The sequence below is a fragment of the Melospiza georgiana genome, chromosome Z, assembly GCF_028018845.1.
Source record: "Melospiza georgiana isolate bMelGeo1 chromosome Z, bMelGeo1.pri, whole genome shotgun sequence".
Classification (NCBI taxonomy): domain Eukaryota; kingdom Metazoa; phylum Chordata; class Aves; order Passeriformes; family Passerellidae; genus Melospiza; species Melospiza georgiana.
The window spans coordinates 71,460,655-71,484,249 of record NC_080465.1 but is presented as its reverse complement, the minus strand read 5'-3'; the positions used below and the strand labels follow the sequence as shown (position 1 = coordinate 71,484,249).

General features: G+C 34.8%; 1 protein-coding gene across 1 annotated transcript in view; it reads right to left on the bottom strand.

Annotated features, from left to right (window-relative positions):
* Nucleotides 1-23,595, bottom strand: part of PRLR (prolactin receptor) — a 144,809-nt gene that overhangs the window by 110,486 nt on the left and 10,728 nt on the right. The window contains exon 2 of the mRNA XM_058043514.1: nt 14,621-14,709. The gene's annotated coding sequence lies outside the window, so the exon portion shown is untranslated. The remainder of the gene's footprint in view (nt 1-14,620; nt 14,710-23,595) is intronic.

Sequence of the window (23,595 nt, the reverse complement as noted above, 5' to 3'; positions counted from 1 at the left end):
AATGCTCTTTTTTTCTGAGAAATTCTTGTAATTACTTTGCTTTCAACAGAAGACCAATTTCCTTACTGAAGATAGGGTACAATTTTTGTGAGAGATGCACAAATTGAATATGCTGGCAGACTGTCTGAATTTTGCTTTCTGAAGTGCTTTTGAAGAGAAATGATGGCTTTTTCATTATGGCAATGACATAGAGGATTTTTCGAGTATGTGTAATTACAAAAATTCAAGGGCTTGTAATTATATATCTATTTATACAGAAAATTCTTCTAATTTGATTTTTTTTCTATTTCTATCATGATCTAATGTCTTGTTTTGATGTTTATTCCTGTTACTAAACAGAACAAAAATATAATCAAAACCCCTTCTCTGAATGCCCTTGCTTTGAACTGAATATAAAAAGCAAACCAAAATTATTTCCAGGAGGCTATAGCCAAAGATCCCAACATAAAAGGAAACTTCCTGCTTAAGGTGATGGAAAAGGTGAGTTTAATGCATCCAGAACTGGGCTAAAATCTAAGCTGTCTTTCCAAGATATTCTAACCTTGAAATAACAAAACAGTAACTGTGTGTTTGGTTCATCATTATTTCAACTCTGAAGTATTGTCAAGCATGAAAAAGAAGAATGAGAATGAAAAATACTGTAACATTTAATGCAAATAATCTCAGTCTTAATGAAAATGACTTCTACAATACCTAGAAAATTAAAGAAGGTTTAAAGTAAGAAATTAAGAAATATTTACAAAACAAAAAAAAAATACTGCCATTTCCTCCAACATTTTGTACAGATCTTTTATTATTTAATATTGGAAATCCTATCACTTAATAGTCTTCTCAGTCTTTATGATCTATTGCATAAGTGCATTTCTTTTTGCACCTACAAAAATAAATTGTCCCTGCTACTATGTATGATAAAAATTGCAACCTCATTCCACAAAACATATATCAATCCTTAAACATGTCATATTTATACCTATGTGGCTTTCCACTCGGACTCTGGAATTCAGATTTAATTGCTTCTCTTTAACTTTTGCATTGCACTTTTTTAATCTCACAGTGATCAAGTATGGTGTATATATTTTTTAGATATACTCAATTTTAAGACAATAATATAATAAAGTTTATATTGTACTGGTGGACTGGTGGATGGGCAAATAAAAAGTCAAGAGCAATAGAAATTAGTTACTTGTATTGTTTTGCAGATATAGGAGGATTCAGTTTATTGGTTGATTAAGAATAGAGTTGCATGGTAACTCATGGTAAACTCAAAAAAATACTACCACACATATGAAAACATATACAAAGCACAACAGAAGAAATGCAGTGCAGGAAGCAAAATGGCTGGCTATAAATTACTTTAAAAACATTGGAAAATAAAAACATGGTGAAAGAAAACAGTAAATTAAAAGCTTATTGGTCAGTACACAAAACAGAAAAATTGCTTGCTGCAACAGAGGAGTAGTGTTAAACACTAAAATGCCTGAATGAAATCAGATAAACGAGTTTACTGGATTAATAAGGAAAATAGGATCAGTATGGAATGGGATTTCTCACCTATGCAGGAAAGCACAGGATTTTTAAGACTATAATACTGACAGGGAACCTAGGATGGTGACTGTGCCTGTGACTTATTGTGGGAGACCAGGAAACCTAAGAGCAAGAAGCAAACAATGATATAAACCAGGGGTACATTGTGAGGTAAAAGTTTATGATATTAAAATGTATTATTTCAGAGACTCCAGTCAGGAAACCTACAAGCGAAGGAAAAGCTCTTGAGTTAGTCCTCAGCAAAGTACAGGACATGATCAAAATTTATGTGATTAAGGAACTAATCTGCAACTGTGTCCATCATATTCTTTACTTCATGTCCAACATTAAAAAATTATATATACACCAATTTAGGGTTTCATTTTAAGAAAAAAATTAATCAAATGAGTGACCTTGTTAAAATATTTTGGCTTATGAGTGTCATGAAGACTTTCAGTGGCACCATGGGAGGCTGTCAGAAAACAAATAGAAGGAGCTTTCCTTACAGAAGATATATTGGAAAATCTGTTTCAAATGCATGTAACAGTAGAAGATCTGGAACAGAATAAAAAAACTAACTATTGCAAATAGCCAAAATTAAATGAAAAGGACTTGGTAGTTTTGAAGGGACACACCTCCGAAGTCACTAAATTATTTGTGTTGATGTGCAACCCATCTCAATTGCAGCATTTTCGAAGGCAGGTGCGCATGCCTAGGTTCCCCTCCTTTAGCCCTAAATGTAAGTACTAGCTCTTTTTCCCACTCATTTGCAGTCTGACAACATTGCAAATTAGTTCAGTTCACCGTGGGAAAAGCTGCAGAACAAAAAGCCAGAGCAAAAAGATAAGCGAATATTAAATGCCAACTAAAGAGACAATTCATTAAAATGATTTCAGCAGTATCTCAGAAAAGTAACAAATCATACAAAAAGAAGAAACTCTGAATCAATGGCATCCTGAGATTTGGTTCTCTCATTCTCTCACAACTACTGCTTTTGCTACTGGTTTAACTGGTACAACTTAATGGACTCTATGAACTTAAAGGTTGTTTTCCAATGAAAATGAGTCTATGAATCTATGACTCTAACACTGTGCCTCTTGCTTAACAATTAGAATCAATTCAACAGCACTGTATTTTGTTTTTTTAAAATTTGAATTGTATCACACATCCCTAGATTTCTAAGAGGGACAGTAACTTATACATGTGAAGTAATCTACAGAATGGAAGACAAGGAATTTAAGAGAGTTAAGGAACATAAGCACAAGAAAATGCAAGTATTTTTTAATTATGGAAAAGAATGGAAAAAATTGGATAAATATACTTGAACAAAGAATACAGAATTATTCTTTAAAGATGCTATCAAGAAGCCATAGTAATAACTAATAATATATTTGCAAAAAGTTATTATTCTACTAAACAGAGGTTTTTCATACCAGAGAAAACTGACTATTTTATATTTAAACATCTTCCAAAAATATACATACTTTTTGTAGGGTTTTTTTCTTCTTTTTTTAAACCCAAGAGGGCAATTGGCTGCATTGTTTTAAAGTGACTTATGATGATTTTAAACAGATGAAAATTCAGACTTATAAATTTAGACTGTCTTCTAATAGTACTCCCAGTTAGGAAGAAAGGAATGAAAGTCAACACACAGAAGGAGCAGAACTTATGTGCAAATTTTACACTCAGTGATCCTGGTATCCTGGTAATTCTGGTAATTCTTCCATTAATAGTAGAGGCTTTAGTCATATCCTCTCAAGACCCATGGAGTTATTCAAAAAACAAGGCCACAAACCTGAAATCTTACCAACTCTATTGCTTCAGAAAAAGTAAAATTCAACTGCATATTTAAATAGTACTTGGTAAAAACTGGTTATATTTGATCCTATGAAAACTTAAAATTATCAGGAAAGACTGCAATTAGAAAGGGACAGGAAATCAGTGTGATCAGTAGATCAGTTTATGCTTAGGAAAATCCCAGAATCCAAAGGAACAGATTTCATGGCAAGGGAACCACTGGAGAGTCCTAAGAACAGTGATCAGTCTTGAATATCTTGATGGGCTGGAGGTTGGAGTCAATTAATTGTAATCAATGGCTTGATGCCCAAGCGGAAAGCAGTGACAAGTGGGTCCCTCAGGGGTCAGTGTGGGGACAGCACTGTTCAACATCTTTGCTGGTGACAGGGGGAGCGATGGCACCCTCAGCAGGTTCACTGATGACACCAAGCTGTGTGGTGTGGTCCCCTCTGGAGGGAAGGGAGCCATCCAGAGGGACTGGACATGTATGAGATGGGCTTGAGAGGCGAGTCTGTGTGAACCTTGTGACGTTCAACAAGGCCAAGTGCAAGGTCCTGCACCTGGGTCATGGTGATTCCCCAGCACAAACACAGGCTGGGAGGAGAATGGATGGGGAGCAGACCTATGGAGGAGGACATGGGGCTGAAAGTGGATGAGGAGTTCAACATAACCCAGCGACATGGGCTTGCAAGCTGTGTCTGCTGAAGAATGATGTGGCCAGAAGATCAAGGAAAGTGGTTCTCCTCCTCTACCCTGGTCTTGTGAGACTCCACCTGGAACGGAGCTCTCCAACACAAGGACACAGACCTGTTGGAGCCAAGCTGGGACAGTTTGGGGACATTTAACCTGGAGAAGAGAAGGCTCTGGGGAGACCTTAGAGCAGGCTTGCAATACAGAAAAGGTGAGAAGATGGAGAGGGACTTTTTACGTGGGCCTATAGTGACAGGACAAGGGAGAGTGTCATTAAACTGAAAGTGTGTATATTTATGTTACACATTAGAGAGAAAATCTTTACTTGGAGGGTCGTCAAGCATTGGAACAATTTGCCCAGAGAAGGTGTGGATGCCTTATCCCTGAAGCTGTTCAGGGCTAGGTTGGAAGAGGCTTTGAGAAATCTGGTCTGGTGAAAAGTATCCCCACCCATAACAGGGGAGTTGGAATTAGGTGACATTTAAGGTCCCTTCCAAAACAAACTGTTCCATGACTCTGTGATAATAAGGTGGACCAGGTGATCATTGTAGGTCCCTTCCAAGTGAGCTATTCAATCAAAAAAATCACAGAACTTGAAACACAGTTCTGTTTACATTTTTGACCTCAAAACACAATTCTGTTTACATTTTTTGCAAATATTTGCAGGCCACTAGCATCCCACCCAATTCCTTTCATCAAGGTAGTTTATAGGAGACATCTACTGCACACATACCAAGGAAAAGAAATTGAGGGAATTTTTACCTGAAATTTAGTAATCAAAGACATTAACACTGCTGCATGGGAAAGCTGAGTTGAACACTACTACGGAAAAGAAATTGCAGCATTACAAACCAGATTAGAATATTTGTTTTAAAAAATCCTGCCAGACCTGTTTCTGGAATTGTCAAAATGCCAGTGAATAGATGGGAAATTTAAACAGAACCTCGTTAAGAAAATGTGATGCAGCAGAGTCATGTACATATGCCAGATTATATTAAAGATTTATGAGTGGCTCACATAGTCAGTAAAACAGGAACTTATGTATCTAATATCTGTCATTCCAGCAGACCTAATACTTGTTACAACCAGTCTAAGTTTCTGCCTAGGCCAAAATGGAAGTCTGATATTTGAAAGGAGTTTTAGAGGGAAACGCATGTGTTTGATTTGCAGAAGTAGGGCAAGTATCACTTATGTCTAACACAGTGCAAAATATGCACATAATTATTTTTTTCTGCTATGTTCTGCTGAAGCTTGCATATTGTATTTTCAGAAGATTCAAAAGTCACATAATCTGAAAATTCTTGGACAAGGTTCCAGGGCAACATTTACCTTGTGCCCAGTGTAGGACCTGTAAAATACACCTAATATCATATGTTAAGGAATTCAGTAGGCTTGAAACCCACAATCCTGAACACTTAAGATCATATCAGATATCTGACTAAAGGGATGACTGGATGAAAATTATCTGCTTGCCTAACTGTGATTCTGGCAGTCCAAACACTACATCATTTTAAATAGGGTGTTTGTAACCTCAACTCTTAGAAGTTGTATTACCTCAAAGAGTAATCCCCTGGGAGAAACAAGTAACACTGAGACAACAGCAAGAACCTCTAGTCCAATCTCACAAGCACCAGTGTATAAGACATGCATGTTGACTGTAGTTTGTACCTGAGCTCTGCTCTATAACCAAGAGAACACTCACAGATTTAATTTCCACTTTGAAAAATCACATTAACAAATACAATTTTCTTGGTAATTACATACTCAGTGGACACTGAAAGAAAAAGCCAAACTACTTGTACCTAATGAAGATGAAACCAAATGCATGTACTAAGAAAGAAACCTACTAACAAAAAATCCCTCTCTTGAATAGAAATCCTGTAAGAATTAGAATGGAGGACAGTTATTCCAGTGTTCATATGGACTACAGAAATCAAAGACATATCTATATTAGTATTACTGATTTCAGTTTAAAAAACACTCTACCAAATAAAAAGAACCAAAAACCCAAAAAAACCCAAAAAACCAAATAAAAAAGAAAACAAACCAAAAAAAAAACCTGACCCAAACCAAGCAAACAAGAAAAAAAAACCCCAAAACCCAAGAAGAATACAAAAATAACAGAAGGAATTCACACAGAAATTTTAATACAATGTTAGAAATACAAGGAAAGGTGTAGAAAAAAGCATCATACAAAAGACAAAAAAGTCCTGGACTCTGTAACTTAGAAAGGAGATAACAATGCAGGCTTACAAAACAACAAATGATGCAGTGAAAATATACTGGGCTGCTATGACTCAGAAACTGTAAATACCAAAGTGCAAAAGAAATACAAGAAGTCGGCATTGCAGTGTTTGTCTTGTTTATTATCAGGCTAAACATGGAGCTTTTCAGATACCTCATATCAGAACACTTATGACTGTGAACTAACCTGTGTATCAGGACGTGCAATTAACAACACTCGATATCCCAAAAGTCTCTTGCTTTCCCTTACAATATATCCAAGGTTTTCACTATGTTCTCAACAGATGCGATCATCCTCTCTCCCTAAAATTCTATCCTGAATCTATCCCACTTTCTTTTTTATACTTGCTCAGGAAATATCTATCAAATACTGACTATTCAGAAGACATTGTCAGCTACTTGTGTCACTGTCAATCTATAAGCCTCTCTATATTTTTTCCTTCTTGTTCTCCTTTACTCAAGAGTAACGTTCACCTTTTCTTTGTTTTCTCCATTGCCCTCAACTGAGCAGTCTCTGAATGTAAATCAAGCCTCAGAAGCAGCCAGAACCCAACATGAAATTTTTTGTTATTAAGATGATTATTCTGTAAATGCAATATTCTTGCCTTTTTCTCTGTAGAATGGGTTATGAACCCCAACCACAGGCTGAATATAGGAAAAATGAACAGCTTTGATCCAGTGCTATCCAGCTATTTCTGTGGTTTTGTGCCTTAAAGGACTTAAATACCTTTTCCTAAGCAAGCTGAGCATTTTTAAGTTAGCAACCATGTGCCTCAATATAAATCCTAAGCAACAAGCACTGAAATAATCACCTTCTTGGACGTGGGCCTGTTAATACCCTTAAAAAACAGAACTGGTAATCCAAATTATCCACTGCGTGTTTTTCTCTGGCTGAAGAAGGCTGAATATTATTACTTCTGAAGAACATAATATCTCTGGGAGGAAGCATCACTAGTATTTACTGTTTTACTAAATTGCAGGCTTGAAATGGGAACAGCAAAGAATGTTACCAAATCAGTTGAATTTTTCTCATTTTTTCTATTAATAATTTTCTGGACTTGATTCTATCACTTCTGAAATATTAAACTGAAACCAGTGCTTCAAATAATAGTAGTAGTGGAAAACTTGCACGCTTTATATTGTTTCAGTCAATAATCTGAAAAAGTGCACAACACTCAGCAAGAGATCAAAAAGCCCAACAGGCACTGAGGCTTCCCCAAACACCTCCTTTTTAAACTGTCTAAAAATAAAATTATAAGGTAGCATGCCATGCGTTGCTGGCAAGTATTATCAGCGTTAACAAGTAATTAGACCAAACTACTTTGATTCTGAAATGAAGCATCTTCCCTATTTATAGACAAAGGACAGCTGTGAGCAGCACACTTCACTTTCCTTCAGTGCAGAGTTACAACTTCACAATTCTGTACATCTGCATCAGTTTCCTTGCTCCCTGAGCTAGGATGTGGACAGGCATAGGAGGAGGCATTTTGCTACTGCTCCCTTGAACAATTTGTTGTCTCCTGAAAGATGAAGTGAGCCATAAGGGAGCACCCTTTAGCACTGTCTAGCCTGCCCGCTGCTTTTGGATCACAGTAAGCTTCAAGGCAACATGATTAAACACTGCTGCTGTGTCTTAGGTAGGAGATGCTAGATGTGGCCCGGGTGTGCATTCTATTGCCATCTATTAGAGGTGGGACAGTCATCTTCTGTTAATTGGGTCACCTGTTAAAACCAGGGGGGCAGTTGTCTTTATCTCTTCCACAACCAATCCTCCCTCCAGGAGATATCCTGCCCAGGGGGAGGAGCCAAGCATTCCCACCTGGATATAATCTGAGCCTTGGAACACCACAGGCAGCCTTTCCCCTTGAGTCCCAGAGGAGCAGCTTTCTTTTCCAGTGGATTCCCAGAGGAAGACCAGGCCCATCTACACCACCACTGGACCTTCAACAGGATCACTGCTCCAACAGAACCACATCTGTCACTGCAGGAGGGCTGCAGCCACCATTTAATGGGACTGCTACAACACCCTGACCCACAGGATGTCAGGTCATATTCTGACTCTGTCAGTGTCGTTTTCTATTACTACATTTTTAGTTTTCCTAATAAAGAACTGTTACTCCTACTCCCATATCTTTGCCTGAGAGCGCCTTAATAATTCAGAGGGAGGGGGTTTACATTTTCCACTTGAAGAGAGGCTCCTGCCTTCCTTAGCAGAGACTTGTCTTTTCAAACCAAGACATGCTGTGAAAGAGTTTGACTTGAAGGAGGACATGAACTCAAAGATAGTGATAACAGTCTTACAACTGAAGTTTTGGGTTGAATCTACATCTAAGTTTTAACTGGGTTGTAAATTGAAAATCAATATGTAAATCACACATACTTACATAAAAAACACACCCACAGTGAGCTGATTTTAAAGAATATCCATAGATGTTAAAGCCTATGGCTATTTTTCTATTTGTTTATTTTTTGTATACAAAACACAAAGTACAATAAATGCAAAACACAAGTAAAATAAATACTAATGCAGCAAATGATAAAAATACAGTCAAGTATGCAGAGGAATGCAAGTATGTTGATATAAACATTCTGCATCGTTTTCCATAGGAAAAAATAGGGGAAGTAATTTGCAAAAGAATGATATAGTTTTGGTTAGTTGTTAGTGTCCTTGATTTCTGTTAGGATTACCTAACCCTTGCTACTTATTGCTGCAGTGACACAAAGATATCTACTACAAAAACATTCAGTTGTTCACAGGTAGCTGCTGTGGTTGACAGTCTTTCACTTAAAACTGATGGGCAACAGCACATTGCTATATGTCCTTTTTAAAGGAAACCACACATCAGTTAATTAATATACCCACCATAGCATCTGTATTTCATAACCTGAAAAAATGTGTTCCAAGGCTGAGTGTTTTACTCACCCAAACCTATTCAGAAACTGATTTATGGCAAGTTACTCTAGTGATGAATTTAACTTTTAAACATATAGGTCAGAAGTCTAAAGGTAAATTACAAAAAAAAATCATAGAAAAAGAAAGCATCCAACACACCCATTTAAATATCTGTCTAACGTACAGTGCTCCAAATTCAAAACATTACAATGTAGTGAAGAAATAATCAATATAAAGTGTTCCGATAAACACATAATCTCGTAATAGCAATGGAATTAATGTTCCATAATCTATGGGGATACAATTCACAAGAATTCAATTTGAGAAGGTCACTGGATTAAATTAGAGGTTGGACATTATGTTTTATTTATTTCAGTTAAAACTACAGTTGCTGTTTGGTCTTTTGACAACAGCAACCTAAACATCTGAGGTCTTCAATAACCTCATTTTTTTCCTGGAGTTTTGTTGTCAATATGTGACAAATGTCAACATTTTGATTTGGTAAACTGTTCTTGTATTTTACAGCACTGTCAATAGCTATGTAAGATGAAAGAGGAAGAAAAACCAGACATGATAAGAGTATTGTTAGTTCTGGTTTCCCCCATATTCATACTATAGAATTAAACTGACTTCACATTAGTATTTTTCCAATGACTACTTCTGAATCCATGTCTGGATCAAACAAATTAGATGTCCATGGTACACTGTATTTAGAATAGATGGACCAAAGTTACACCAGTAATTTAAAATAGAATGAGAAAGCTGTATTTGTCAGCATTTCACGTGGAAGAGCAGGTATCTACCAAACAAGTTGGAACACCTGGACACGTGGCTGTGGGCCATGCACAGATGGCCTGCTGTAAATCAACAGCTTTAGAAATATCTTAGACTTGTTATGCACTCATGGATCAGTTGCACAGCACAGGGAGGATGACATGTCCTGGATTCACCTAATGCACTCCATGAGCCAGGAAAGGCTGATCTGCCTCTTTGTCCACAAACAAAACTACTGGGGAGGCTGCTGCTGCTATCACAATTGTTCAGGACTGCAGATTATCCAAGAAAACAGTAGGGTAGTAGATAGCCTGCAGTAATTTATTGGAACATTGTTAAACTAGTTAGTTGGTTTAGAGAAAAAAAACCAAAATGGATCCTACTTATTGTTTTCTGAATTAGTCATTACTGATTACTTATCTTAGTCAAGGTCATTCATATTAGCAAGCTCTAACAGCGGGTGAACCAAGAGAAAATAAGGACAGATTTACTTGTAAAAATTAGGAAAAATATAAGAAGGGGAAAAAGTTTGAGATATAGGTAATATATTAAGAAAAGTATTCAGCTCTGTACCTGGCATGAAAACTAAAAGTAAAAAATTAATAATAGAAGAAGAAATAGAAATGAGAAATGTACATTTCCTAATCCTTTAACTTTGCAAATTAATGTTCTGTTTTTAATCACAGTGCATTTTTCTCTCAGAACTTATGCTGCAGTCTTTTAAGTCAACTTCTGCATGCATTCTAAAAACTTTGATGTTGTTCTGTTCTTAAATATCTAAGCATTAAATATTTAAAGTATTGAATATGCTCTCATTTCTAACTTTTCTATTGCGCATTTTACATAGTTAAGAAGGCTGACATCATATTGAACTTACAGAAGCAGCCAAGTCTTTACTGTCCTCTTGCTTCATTTATTCCCCTGATGTTCTGATAGAAATATCGTATTAGGAAAATGGCTACTCTCAGAAATGAAGCAATGAAATCAGGTCAATTTCAATATTTCTATAATGGCTTTAAACATGCTGCAAAGAGCCTCAACTCGTTTTCATAAGAAGCATCTTATACTCAGAAATTTTCTGTAACTTTGATGAAATGGTAAAGACAATAATTTTGAGAAAACCACACAGTTACTTTAACCAATCAGATATAAAAAATAATGAAATGCAGGAGCACTGATAAAAAGGACTGGGATGGCAGGAAAGAATAATCAAAATTAACAAAATCCAGCAGCTTTGGCCAGAGGTTTAGATTAACCTAAAGGTAAAAACAAAGCACTATGAAAGAAAACATATCACAAGGTAACGTGATATCAAGCCATTAGAAATCAAGTCATTTTCATAATTAGATATCTCATTTCACGCTTTGCGTCATATGCTCCGTTCTCAGCACAAGACATGGGACAAGTATTGAAAAAGGTTCATCTGTCATTTTCTGCAGATAAACTAACACTGATTTTAACTTTTTTTTTTTTTTTATAATGGACACGTAACACAAGAGATACTTAAAAAATATAATGGTTGATATATGCAGTTTAATAATTAAACCTTAGGGCTAATTAAGAAAGACATTAAATCACATTTGATGTTACACAACAATACAAGAATGAAAAAAATAATAAACTCCAGAGACTCTGCCAAATCACGTCATAAGTAGTTGCTCCTTCATTCTTATTTTTTATGAAAATTCAACTAATGTGTAATATTCTCTTTTGTGTTAGAAAAAGAAAAAATAATTTAATGTCTAAGCAGAAAATGTTTAAATTTTTTTAATACAAAAAACCAGAATGAAATAATATGTCTGTATTGGAGGTTTACTTTAGTAACACATGCATCAATATTTATTAATAAAGAACACTGTGCTGAAAACTATTGGCAACTACTCCGTACCCCAGAGCGTCATAAACTTTGTTTCTTATTCCTGTGACTTTAATGTACTTTTATATTGGTATATTTTTGTGTGAATTTTCAACAAAAATAAAAGAGACTCCAGAGTTATTATCTCTTCCTATTCATAGCTCACACAAAAACTTTTCTATCATTTAGTTGATAAAGATTTTACTTACACAAACGGAGTCTTTTAATCCATCTAACTGAGAAATGCATTCACTTCTTAGAATACTCCAAGTCTGATATTTATACCAGGCATACTGCAGGTATGCTTTTACTTATGCATATCGCCCTCACTCTTAAGGGACACTTGCAAAGTGAAGAACTGACAGATCTTGATCCTGCTAAGGTCACAGGGACTTAGCTATATTATAGCTTTGCTTAATCCTCATTGGTTTTGCCTACTGAGCACAAGGCTGTTTCCCTGACAACACAACAGCAGTTATCACAGTATCCAGAAACACAAATGATGTCCAGGTTTAAGGTATATCCCACCTGAAAATATATTATTTATTGCTATTTTCTATGGTCATTGTGGGGAAAAAAAATAAAAGCTGTGAAGATCTTCCAGACACTCTTACTTCTGTTAAACTTCTTACTATTACTTACTTCAAGGACATTCCCTAAGTAGGTTGAACACTTCTGAAACTCAGTTCTTGAATTAGTGAGTACATGGAGCAAAAGTCACAGGAAGAAGCCATGGAAAGTAAAGGAATTACTGAATGTTTATATATCTATAGATATATAGATATATAGATACTATATATATATCTATATATACTTGATAGGTATATATATATATCTATATATACTTGATAGGTATATATATATATATATATATATATATATATATATATATATATATATAGGTATATATATCTATATATACCTATCAAGTGCAAAACACAACATGAGAGAAAGCAAAAAAATACCACTACAAATTTTAAGAAAAGGGCAATAATTGCTAGCATAGAAAGGGAGGGAACACTTGGTGTCTAAAGTGAGAAGTCTGGGAACAAGTTTAAAGGTGGATATAGAAAGGAGATGGTGAGAAACTACACACTGCAGTAATATTTTATATAAACACATATGGACCATGGCTATGTTTTTCAGTTTGAGAAAAGGATTTTACAATAATTAAGATAAAGTGTGAACCAAGAGAAAAAAATGCATCAATCTGTAGCTGAATATGGAAGCTGTCATTCTAGAAGTATGCTTTGGTGACTAATAGAAAAAAAATCCCCACTGAGACAGTAAATCTAGCCAGATAATTTCTTGCACTTCACCAAAAGCATGCAGTACAACGCATAGAATAGATCCTATATAAAATCACTTCATTGTTTTAAATTTGTTCAAACAATGCTGACAGGCTAAGTTTCTGGTGGTAGATTATTTACCTGACCATCTATCAACTAATTTAATATGAAAGCAAAATGCTTTTATTTTTCTTTTCTTGTGTGTGCACTAGCTAATGTTACAGAAATGCAGTATGGGATCATATGTGCTCTAACTCAACTCACACCAGGTAAATTCAGAATTAATAAATGAAACTTTATATAAGTAATGTTCACTGACAGGTGTCTGAGTGATTTTAGCTGAGATGAAGTGAGACTGAAGGAAGGAAAGAAGCAGACAGTAGCTTGACCTCATGGTTAATTGAGGAATGTCCAAGTCTGAGTCAGGCATTGCAATGGACTTTCCAGTAAAAAATAATTAGAAGACAAGGATTTAATCAATTGACAAAACAGCATTTTGTTTCTAAGCAACACAGGTCACCAAGAATACATCACTCCACTCATATAATTGTTTTCCTATTGAATATAGTTGTACATCAGCTTTTAATTTTCTTTTTCAAATACCTCAAGTATACAAACTTACATGACAAAAAAGCTCAGGCTAGCACAACCATGAAGACAATTTCCCATGACACTGACCTTCTATCTTGAGGAACGGTGGCTTAAAATGTGAAGAAAATTATTGTGGGTTTTGGGGAGTCTTTTTGGCTTTGCTTAGTTAGTTTTGTTTTTAAACTCCCAAGAAACAATGATGAAGAGTTCAATCTGACTGGCCCACATTGGTCAATTTAGCCTTGGGAAGTTGTAAAAACTATGAATTCTACTGCTTTCAGAAAAAAATTAGAATGTATAATTAAACTGATTTTCCTATGGACTACATACTAAATAAATAAATAAATAAATATACAAATAAAAAAGTAAACCCGACCCATTGAAAGAATGCAGTAAGAATGACAATATCAATTTTCTTAAATGCCAAGATAGTACAGTGATCAGCAAGATGCAGCAGGTATAGTAGCATAACCACGGTTACTCAAATTAAGAGCATTTGTTGAATACCATTTGTTCTTTAGTCTCTTCGTGCTTCGTGTTTTTAGGCAAAATTGTGAAAAGCTATTTTGAATAAAATAATGCGTATACAAAATTGTGAGTAATTATTTGCTCATTTCAGTTCTGAGAAAGCTGCTATTTACACAGGTGACTGAATCACACAAAATGGTTGTAAAATATAATTAAATGAAACCAAGGGGCTTTTAGAAAATTACAGACTGTTTGAATTATTTTTAAAAAGAGTGTTCAGTCTGTAAAGACTATGAGCAGCTTGCATTATCCATGCTCTGTGAAATCATTGTCATAAAATATTTTACACATTTTAAAATTAATGTTAATATACAACCAAACCATTAACTAGGCATTTTAAGCCCTAATGATGAAGTATTATGTAGGAGTTAGACTTTTATATTAAATACAACTACATTTAGAAAGAAATCTAATGGTATTAGACAAAGTACTTACAGCAATCCCCCCAGAGTTAATTCTTACAAAATTCTTTGAAACAGGTGACAGTTGCAAACACGGTTGTGCTGACATCATGTATTTTACGTCTGCACAAATGAAAAGAAAAGGACTATAGTTAGGAAAGGAAGCTAATTTTCACAACTACCTTAAAATGAAATTAATTACTTAATTTTCATAAGTACCTTTACAGCTGCAAAACACAGAAAAAAAGAACTACGAATGCTTAAAAAAAGTATAATGACTGATGTGACAAATCTAAACCTAAATTTCTTTTAAAATAATTACAAATGAATAAACGATGAAGATTTCAAGTTCATTCCTTTTGGAGGAATACTGGGCAGGATAAAATCAAAGTTAAAACAATATCGGCCTTCCTGCAACAGAAGAAGGAATAAGAAATAGGAAAAGAAAGTGATCAAAAAGAACACAAGCACACTCAAGGTTAGTTCATGACTAAAACCAAGATTCTCACATGTTAGTTCATGCTCACACCCACTCTAGAGGATTATATACTCACACCTACTCCCCGAGTTTCTACAACAGTCACGTAACAATGAAGATAGAAATAATGTTAAAATATATTTGTACAATATCATGTTAAAATATCATATAAAATATCATGTTAAAATATATTTCACACAACCAAAGTTACATTAAAAACCAAGTTCCAAATAACATACTGATCACAATTGATACTTTATTACAGTAAATGGCTTTCCTAGCACATATGGAAGTAACACCTCTCTTGTCAGTTAACTGAGAATCATTAGAGCTATGAACACTTCCTTCACATGCAGGTTATTCAGGATTCAAAATCCTCACTTCTTAAACAACTTATTTATTTCCTCTTTTTTTGCAGAGGGGGTTTCACTAATCTAGGTAGCCAAGAAATTCCTCTAAAAATTCTATTATCAATTTCCTTAACTTACTATGCTTGTATGTTAATCATACCGTAACACAGATCAGTTGAAAGATTGTATTTGTGAGATAGATTTTGTGCTATTACTGTGTTAACATGGATACTGAACTGAAACTTGTCAGACTTTTCTCATTCATATAGAGAAATAAATGTTTTTTTTCTTCTAGGAATTCTGATATCTCCCCATATTCCCTGTAACTTATACATCAGAAGTTGTTGATTTCTTTCCTATGACATCTCTTCTTTTCCTGGATCCACTAGTGATTAGATCCTTCCAGACCATTGGGACTTAAGCACTGAAGTACGAATTTGACAACTCCAAAAGGACTAAATTATTTAATTGACACAACAAGATTACTGAAATTCAGCCAACAAGAATATTTACTTTCATTCTAAATGCTCAAAATATTGTAAAAGGACAAACTAACAATACCAGTCACACATACTTCAAGGTTAGGCTCCTTTTCCTGAAAGGAAAGTGAAGCACAGGTTAAAAAGGGACCACTAGACACAGACACTAAAATCAGACATAAAATTTTCAATTTCCTAAAAACTGATGTAGCTTTCAGCATTAGAGGATGTAATCTTTAATGTTATGATGACAGATTTTTCTTTTTGTCATACTTAACAATGCCTTTTCAAGTGCACTCAGGTAATTATTGGAAGTAATAGCAAACCGAAACAACTCAAATTGCCAGCATCTCCATGTATCTGTCATACAAGTTTTCAATCCCTGCAGTTCCAATTTCTATTTTTCTATCATAATTACTGTTCATTACAGCAACTACTTTAAGACATGCAAGAAATCTGCACTAATCTTAACAGTTTTACAGTAGTAATTAATGTTTAAACTACCTGCTTGTCTATATATTTGTTGTTTATACTTTTCCTATGAGAGAATAATTTTTGGATTGCAGAGCTGGAAAGGCAAGGCAATGCTTTGCTCCTTTTCAACAAAAGAATAAAGTTGATTTTGTGGTCAGCACATTGTACAAGGAAGCATGGACAAATTTTTGACCTCACCTTTCTCCCAGTACAGTAAGCCTTATAAAATCAGTTTTGCTTTAAAATCAGTCCTAGCAGAATCTCAAACGCTTCATCAAAGTTATATGCCACTTAGAACTTTCAAAATTTCATCATCTTTCTAGATGCACGTGGAGAAATATAATCTACAGAGTCTTACACAATCTGTAAAATGTATGTAAAGACCAAGTGATAGTCTCTGGTTAATAAAATTAATCATTTCACACTAAAAACTCAGTATTGGTAACTGATTAAAACAAACTATCTAAGACTTTGTAGACTTAATTTCTCTAATTGCATTAAGAAAGCTGCTAAATTTTTACAAATTTTAAATGGCATATTCTACTGCTGAAGGGTTTGAGACTCTTCTAGAGTTGTTTATAAAACAAAATATTGTTTATACAAAGCACATATTTCAACACAGTGCAACAAATTCATTACATTTTCATATTAAAAGAAAGTTTAAAGCGTGTTAACCATATTGTATCTTTTTTCACTTTCAGAATCAAATAACACAATGAACTCCATGCCAGGAATTTTATACTTATAGCAGTTTCAGTGCTGTTAACTTGAAAACAAAATAGGTTATATTGAGATTAATAATTATCCATTAGTAGTCAGTGTCTGGACAGTTCAGAAATGTAGTGTTCAATGATCTGAAATTATTTAAGACCTCCTAATGAAATATAAAATGAACGACTTAAGAAAAAACCCAAACCAACCAACCCACAAACAGTTTTTTTCCATTTGCCTGGCTATGCATCAACTGATTTTTTGCAATCTTGATGTTCTTTCTGTCTGTAAATAGTGACAGAATCAGAAAGACTTGAGCTAATATACATACCAACAATGTATTTGTTTCCTAGGTCAGTCATCTGAACGTTAATAGAGAAGTCATCCCTTCCTAAGCAGAGGGATTTACAACTGGTCACCAGCCATCTCATCTGTAAGATGCTGGCTGTGTCTAAAGGCAAGACACATGAGCATACGAGTTAGTAAAAAATAAAGGATTCTCAGCTGAAGAAAAAAATTGAATTTTAGTGATAGGCAAAAAACTCATGCTACTTGCACAAGTTAATCACAAGAACTATCACAAGGAAATACAGTATTTTCAAGTTTTTGCTTAGGCTGTTCTATTTCAATCTCCAGAACACTACAAATCTGTCTCCTGTATTCCTTTATGTTATCACACTTCAGTTATTGTTGCCTACTCCTTTCACTCTGACTAGCAAGCTACATTCTTCCAACTTCTGTCACTACTGCCACCCCCTCAAACCAAGTGACTCTCTATCATCCACTGTCTTCCTTTTTTCTTGTCCCTTGAATGACTTCCAATCCCACACTCCTCATTCACTCCATTCTCAAACTCATCATCTCAGTTGCATGGACCCTGTTTCTGAGACAGAAATGCTAAGGTTGTCATAGAAAGTAGCTTAACTTTAACTTTTTTAATATGAAGCAGCAGATAACTCCTGCCTCATATATTGGCTTTTATATGCAATGCATATACTATATTCTTGCAGTACAGGTCCTTTTCATTTTATTTCTTCTTTATTTAACAGTTAGAAGAGGTTCAGTTTTCAGCAGACCTGAATTTTGCAAAGGTTTGTAGCAAAGTCCAACTCAACAAAACTGCACTTCCAGAAGAGGTGGCTCCCCTTTCATGAGGATATTTTACTCGAATTAGCACTCACTATCTTGCAGTAGATACACTAATGGAAAAACCCAAAGAAGGAAAAAATGAGCAAGCTGCTCTTTAGATCTCTTCCTGTGAAAGGTGCAAAAAAAGCATATTTGTCGTCCCTGGATGGCAGAAAAAAGTATTTCATAATTTATCATATCAGCTGCCTAAAACATACCTTGGGATTTCTATTCCCTGGGGAAAGAAAATTTTGATTCAATTTGCTTCAAGACTGATCACATTAGTTAAGCCATGTCATTATGATGGCTAAGAGCCAAATTTCTGTCCCATTGCACTTGGAAATGTAATGATGATGCATCTGCTGTGTAATTCGCCCACAAACTGTTTATCTATTGTGATAATTATGAATGCAAATAATATAATCGGCAAAGACAGAGATGCATAGTTTTTCTCACTGCTGTCTCAAAGATTGGAAAAGATCACTCAATGGCCAACAAATAATAAAAGACTGTATGATGAAATGTACAAAACTTTTGATAACTCTGCCCAGTGCAGAAAACTTCTGTTGCATATTTTGAACGGCAGGTTAACAGAGATGAAGAAAAGGTGAAGCTGTTTTTTTCACAAAAAAACCTATAATTAAATGCAATTGAGGATTTAAACTAGCATGAATTATTTCTAACATTAACTACCACAAAGCCTTAGCCCACTTGATGTCTGAAGAGCAACTGGCATTATCTACAGATCACTATTGATGTGATTAACATATCAATAAATAGTTCTAGTATTGCTAGAGAGGATTAGTTATATGATACAATTGCTTCATGTTCCCGTTTTGGTTCTGTTGTTACTCCAAGAAGACTTAAATAAAATGAAAATAAAAAGATTAATTTAGAAAAAAACTACGGTTATAGAAAGTAAACCTCATGTGTAATATAAAAAGTGCATCATATATACCAAAATCACTGTTGATTTTACAAACACCTCTTCAGCTTTCAATGCTCACAAAATAATTCTTCCTGAGTAGATCCAGTTCATAGCAATCATACTCCAAAAATGCTCCTCAGTATTAAGAGGAAGCTGCCTAGGACATAGTCCACTCATACATTGATACATCTCTTCAAAATCAAGACCAAATACTTCATGGATTGAGATTTGTCATCATTATGTTATCCAATTTGGTTTTGATTCCAGAACTGTAAACATTTCTTCAGATTCCAAGAACAAATTCTGACTCATCACATATGGGGGACAGTCTGAGGTACAGCAGCAAAACTCCTCATACCAGCATACACTTTATTGGTACACACTGGCTAGTGTGTACCTGGCTTTTTTACCAGCTCAAAAACAAGTCAGTCTTAATCCTGACCACAGCTTGCACTTTAACTCACCTTATGAGGAACCAAGCGTTCTATTAAAAAAACATTACTCAAAGCCATTTAGATGTGACCGTTAGAATATAAAATCAGCATCTACTTTGTTCATGCAAACAAAGAGCAAAGGAAGTCAATGGAAATTCATTTGTACTGCCTTATAATTCTGTATCCAATTATTTATCTAATAATTCTGGGACTGCATGGCTGTGTTTGCTTGATAGGAATATTAATTCCAGTGATTGGAGAGACTGTGCAAGGAGGGCAGGAAATATATCTTGCTTAGTGTTTAGCACATACTACTCCTTTTTTTGGTGTTCCTCAGAGGCTAACTTAGTAGTCTTACAGGTATATGATTCCTTATTAATTTAAAAATATAATCACTTTTTATAGCTGTGCCTGCATCATTTTTTCTCTTGATTTAAAAATATGTACCTCAGTCAGGAAGAAATAATTAACAGACAGTCCATCATCTCTTAGGGCAGGTTACTCTCCTCACACACAGTTAAATTGCACAGTACCAAGTCATTCTTGTATCAGTTTAACAACTTAAAATATTTCAAAGACAGAATAAGCCATTATTTCTTTCTCAATATCAATATAGTACTATTTTTTAAAAACTGTCAACAAATTTGAAAATAAGCAGATTTTTATGCCAGTTCAAAATTAATTTTCCCTTTCCAATATTATTGTTCCTTCCTCTTTTGACAGTGACTACTGTTAAAGTTAAGATAAAGATTTTCTCTCAGGGCCAAGAAGAGTAATTGCAAGTTGCATATCATTCCCATTTTCATTTTTCAAAATGTATCTTTTAAAATATGTCTTATGCAGTAAGCAAAAAACATTGAGTAAGTGTGGTGGTGCATTCCCTCTGGCTGCACTGTGATCTCAGAAATGCTCATTAGGCCTCAGCCTTGACAAACAGCACCTGGACTAAGCCCTTGAGCTTATTAAAAATATTGTCAGCTCCCAAGAACTTGTGCTGTGTAGCACAAACCACTTTGGAAACTTACATTTCTTGTCTGAATAACAACTCCAGTGGAACAACACTTTTGTAACTGAAGTTACTACCTGAATTGTGGCCAGGATTGAAGATTATTATGACTTAAGCCAATTCTTTTATGACTCTAGAAACAGTGGTCCCAAGCAGAGCTGTCCTTTCAGAAGGAATTTCTTCTCAGAACAGATTGTTAGACTGGAATTCATTGGAATGAACTGTCCAGGGAGTTTTTGGAGTCACCATCCCTGAAGGTGTTAAAGAAACAACCCAATGTGGCACTAAGTGCCATGGTCTAGCAATAAGGAGGCGACCAGTCAGAGACTGAAGGTGATGATCTTAGAGGTCTTTTACAACCTCATAAATAATTCTGAACTCTTCTGGCCTGCAGTGGTCTGTGATCAGCAAATTCCTCTGAGTGGGGCACCTCTCAGGAAGTCCTCTACTTGGACTTGTCATTGTACAGTGAACAATGACAATGGACCCTGCGCTGATAACCCTGCTCCTTGAGGCTCAGCCTGTTGGGAAGATGCAAAAGCATCCAATGTGAGTATTTCCCTGACCTTGATGGAAATTTTTCACAAGTGACTGCCTACCTTGTACATACACCTTCAGTCTGCATGTGTGCAAGTATGAATAAGCTAATGTACTATGAATGTTGCTCTCTTAGATTGTTAAGTAATTTAGGTTTCTAAGGAAGCTAGGCCTGAGGTGAATTACTGTTGTGCTTACAGTAAATTATATAGAATCTTTTGATAGATTATTTAAATATCAATTAAATGTGCTATTAAGTTTAAATGCTGTTAAAATATTTAGGCCTAAATCATTGGTCAAGTCTGGGCCAAAATGGTCTAGTCCGAATTTTGTGACCCTGCAGGACGGTCTCTCTTACTCATTTTTATCATTAACCCTTTCCTGTTCTTGCCCTTTTTCCATCTCCAGCCTACACATAGATAATTTTTGGCTGGTTTTAGTTTTAGGTTCTAGTCCAATTTCTCCTGTTTGTGCTTTAACCATTGAATAAGTAGAATGAACCTTGCTGATGAACTTGGTTGCACTGTCACTTAAATATTAAACCTGCCTTGGCCACCACCTTTGCTGGTAATTCTTTGAGAGACCTAAAATAATCATTTGCAACAGTAAACTGGTAATGGTATTTTTTCACAACTCTAACCTATAGATTTATAATGAGACAGCTTAACATAAAACGTATGTATATACATACTATGTATGTATATACATAAGTTACATATGCTTACATAGACATAGATACATATATAGATAAAAATAGATATATTCACTATAATTTATTCTGAAATATTGAAAACATTTACACATATGATCTATCACTGTTAAAAAAAATTCCCACCATAATTCAAATATGCATCTGCCTTTATAATCACATCTGCTTCCAAAATTTATTGGCATGTGTGCAAAAAATCCCATATTCTTGAAAAAAACCAGGGAGTTAATGAACTTTCCATTAGAGAAAAGTAAACCAAAAGCAACCAAGAAAAAACATACCAAAAACATGTAAAACCATGTCTATTCACAATAATATTTAATTTAGCATTTCATAAACATTCAAAGGAAATTTAGAAGGTAAGGTATATACAAAGAGTAATTTAACAGCAAAGCATAGGTAAAATTTTAAAGATTGTGTAAGGTAAAAATATTCTTTCAGAATGATCAAAATGGGATCAAAGTGAGAGATAGACAATATGCAAAAAGTGACAGGAGAGCATTAGACTGATCATTCTTTTATACTTTAACTTCTTTTATGAAAACATCTTCCAGTTTAACTTGAAATTAAAGAAAAAGATGGTAACACCATATCCACTTCCAATGAAGTAAAACAATTCAGGTGCAGGGGGTTGAAACTAGATGGTCTTTAATGTCCCTTCCACCCCAAACCATTCTATGGTGCTATGAAATTGTAACAAACATATTAAACTTAAGACCAATGAAAAGGCTTCAGGGCAAAATCACCAAAGCAGCACGTCTTAGGCAACAACAAATATATGGTCTCTGTCTGCTACAAATGCTAGTTTAAGACATGGTTTCAGAGATTGGCCCTCGGTTAAAAAACAGGCTAGACCCTATTTTTGTAGAGACAATAAAATAAACTGATAGCTCAGTATCCAACTGTACATAGCACACTGAGAATTAGTCCCAAGTTACATCAACTAATGAGCTGCTACCAAATAACACATGCTATAAGTCAAATGCTAAACTAAGAAAAAACAACAAATTAGAAAATATGGCTTAACCTTCACCTCACACATGTTCCCAGGCACCAGCATCTTCTGTATTTAACTCCTATCATAAATGGATTTCTGAGTCATGGCAATGGAATAAACAGTAATTACTAGCAATAACTATAAATTACAACGTATAATTTTCTACTTCATTTAAACACATAATCTGCCTATACAAGCAACAAAAGGACCACACCTGTCACAAATGAGATCCAGCATATTGATCATAATGCCAAGTCAAACTGGTTCCTAGTGATTTAGCTGCTGTCATTTTGTTGCAAGGACTACTGTTTTGTGTCACAGCATTTGATTTTATTTTCTTTAAAAAAACAGCCTGAAATGGATTAAATAACGAACAAACTCCTTAATTAGAGTGGGAGAAGCCCCATAATCTAAAAAGACAGAATTTCATATTATACCCAATTTAAAATTGTAAATAAAAAAATCTAAGTTGTATAAGAACAGAAATAAAACCGTTCACATATATGAAAAAAATTTCCCAAGTTTTCAACTTGACTGAAAGCAAATCTTCACACTCACTGTTACAGTACTGCAGCCAATATATTAGAAGAAAATAGAAATGCTTTTAAGCAGATTACATTGTTTCTCAACAAGCAACTACTGCATATCTGCTCTGCTCAGAAGCTGTAACAGTATAAACAGGTATATTACTGGAGTATGAAAACAAGGTCACTTTAAGCCTCTAAGTCTGTGTGACTGGGATATGGCAAATATGGTCATTTTCCCATTAAAATAATTA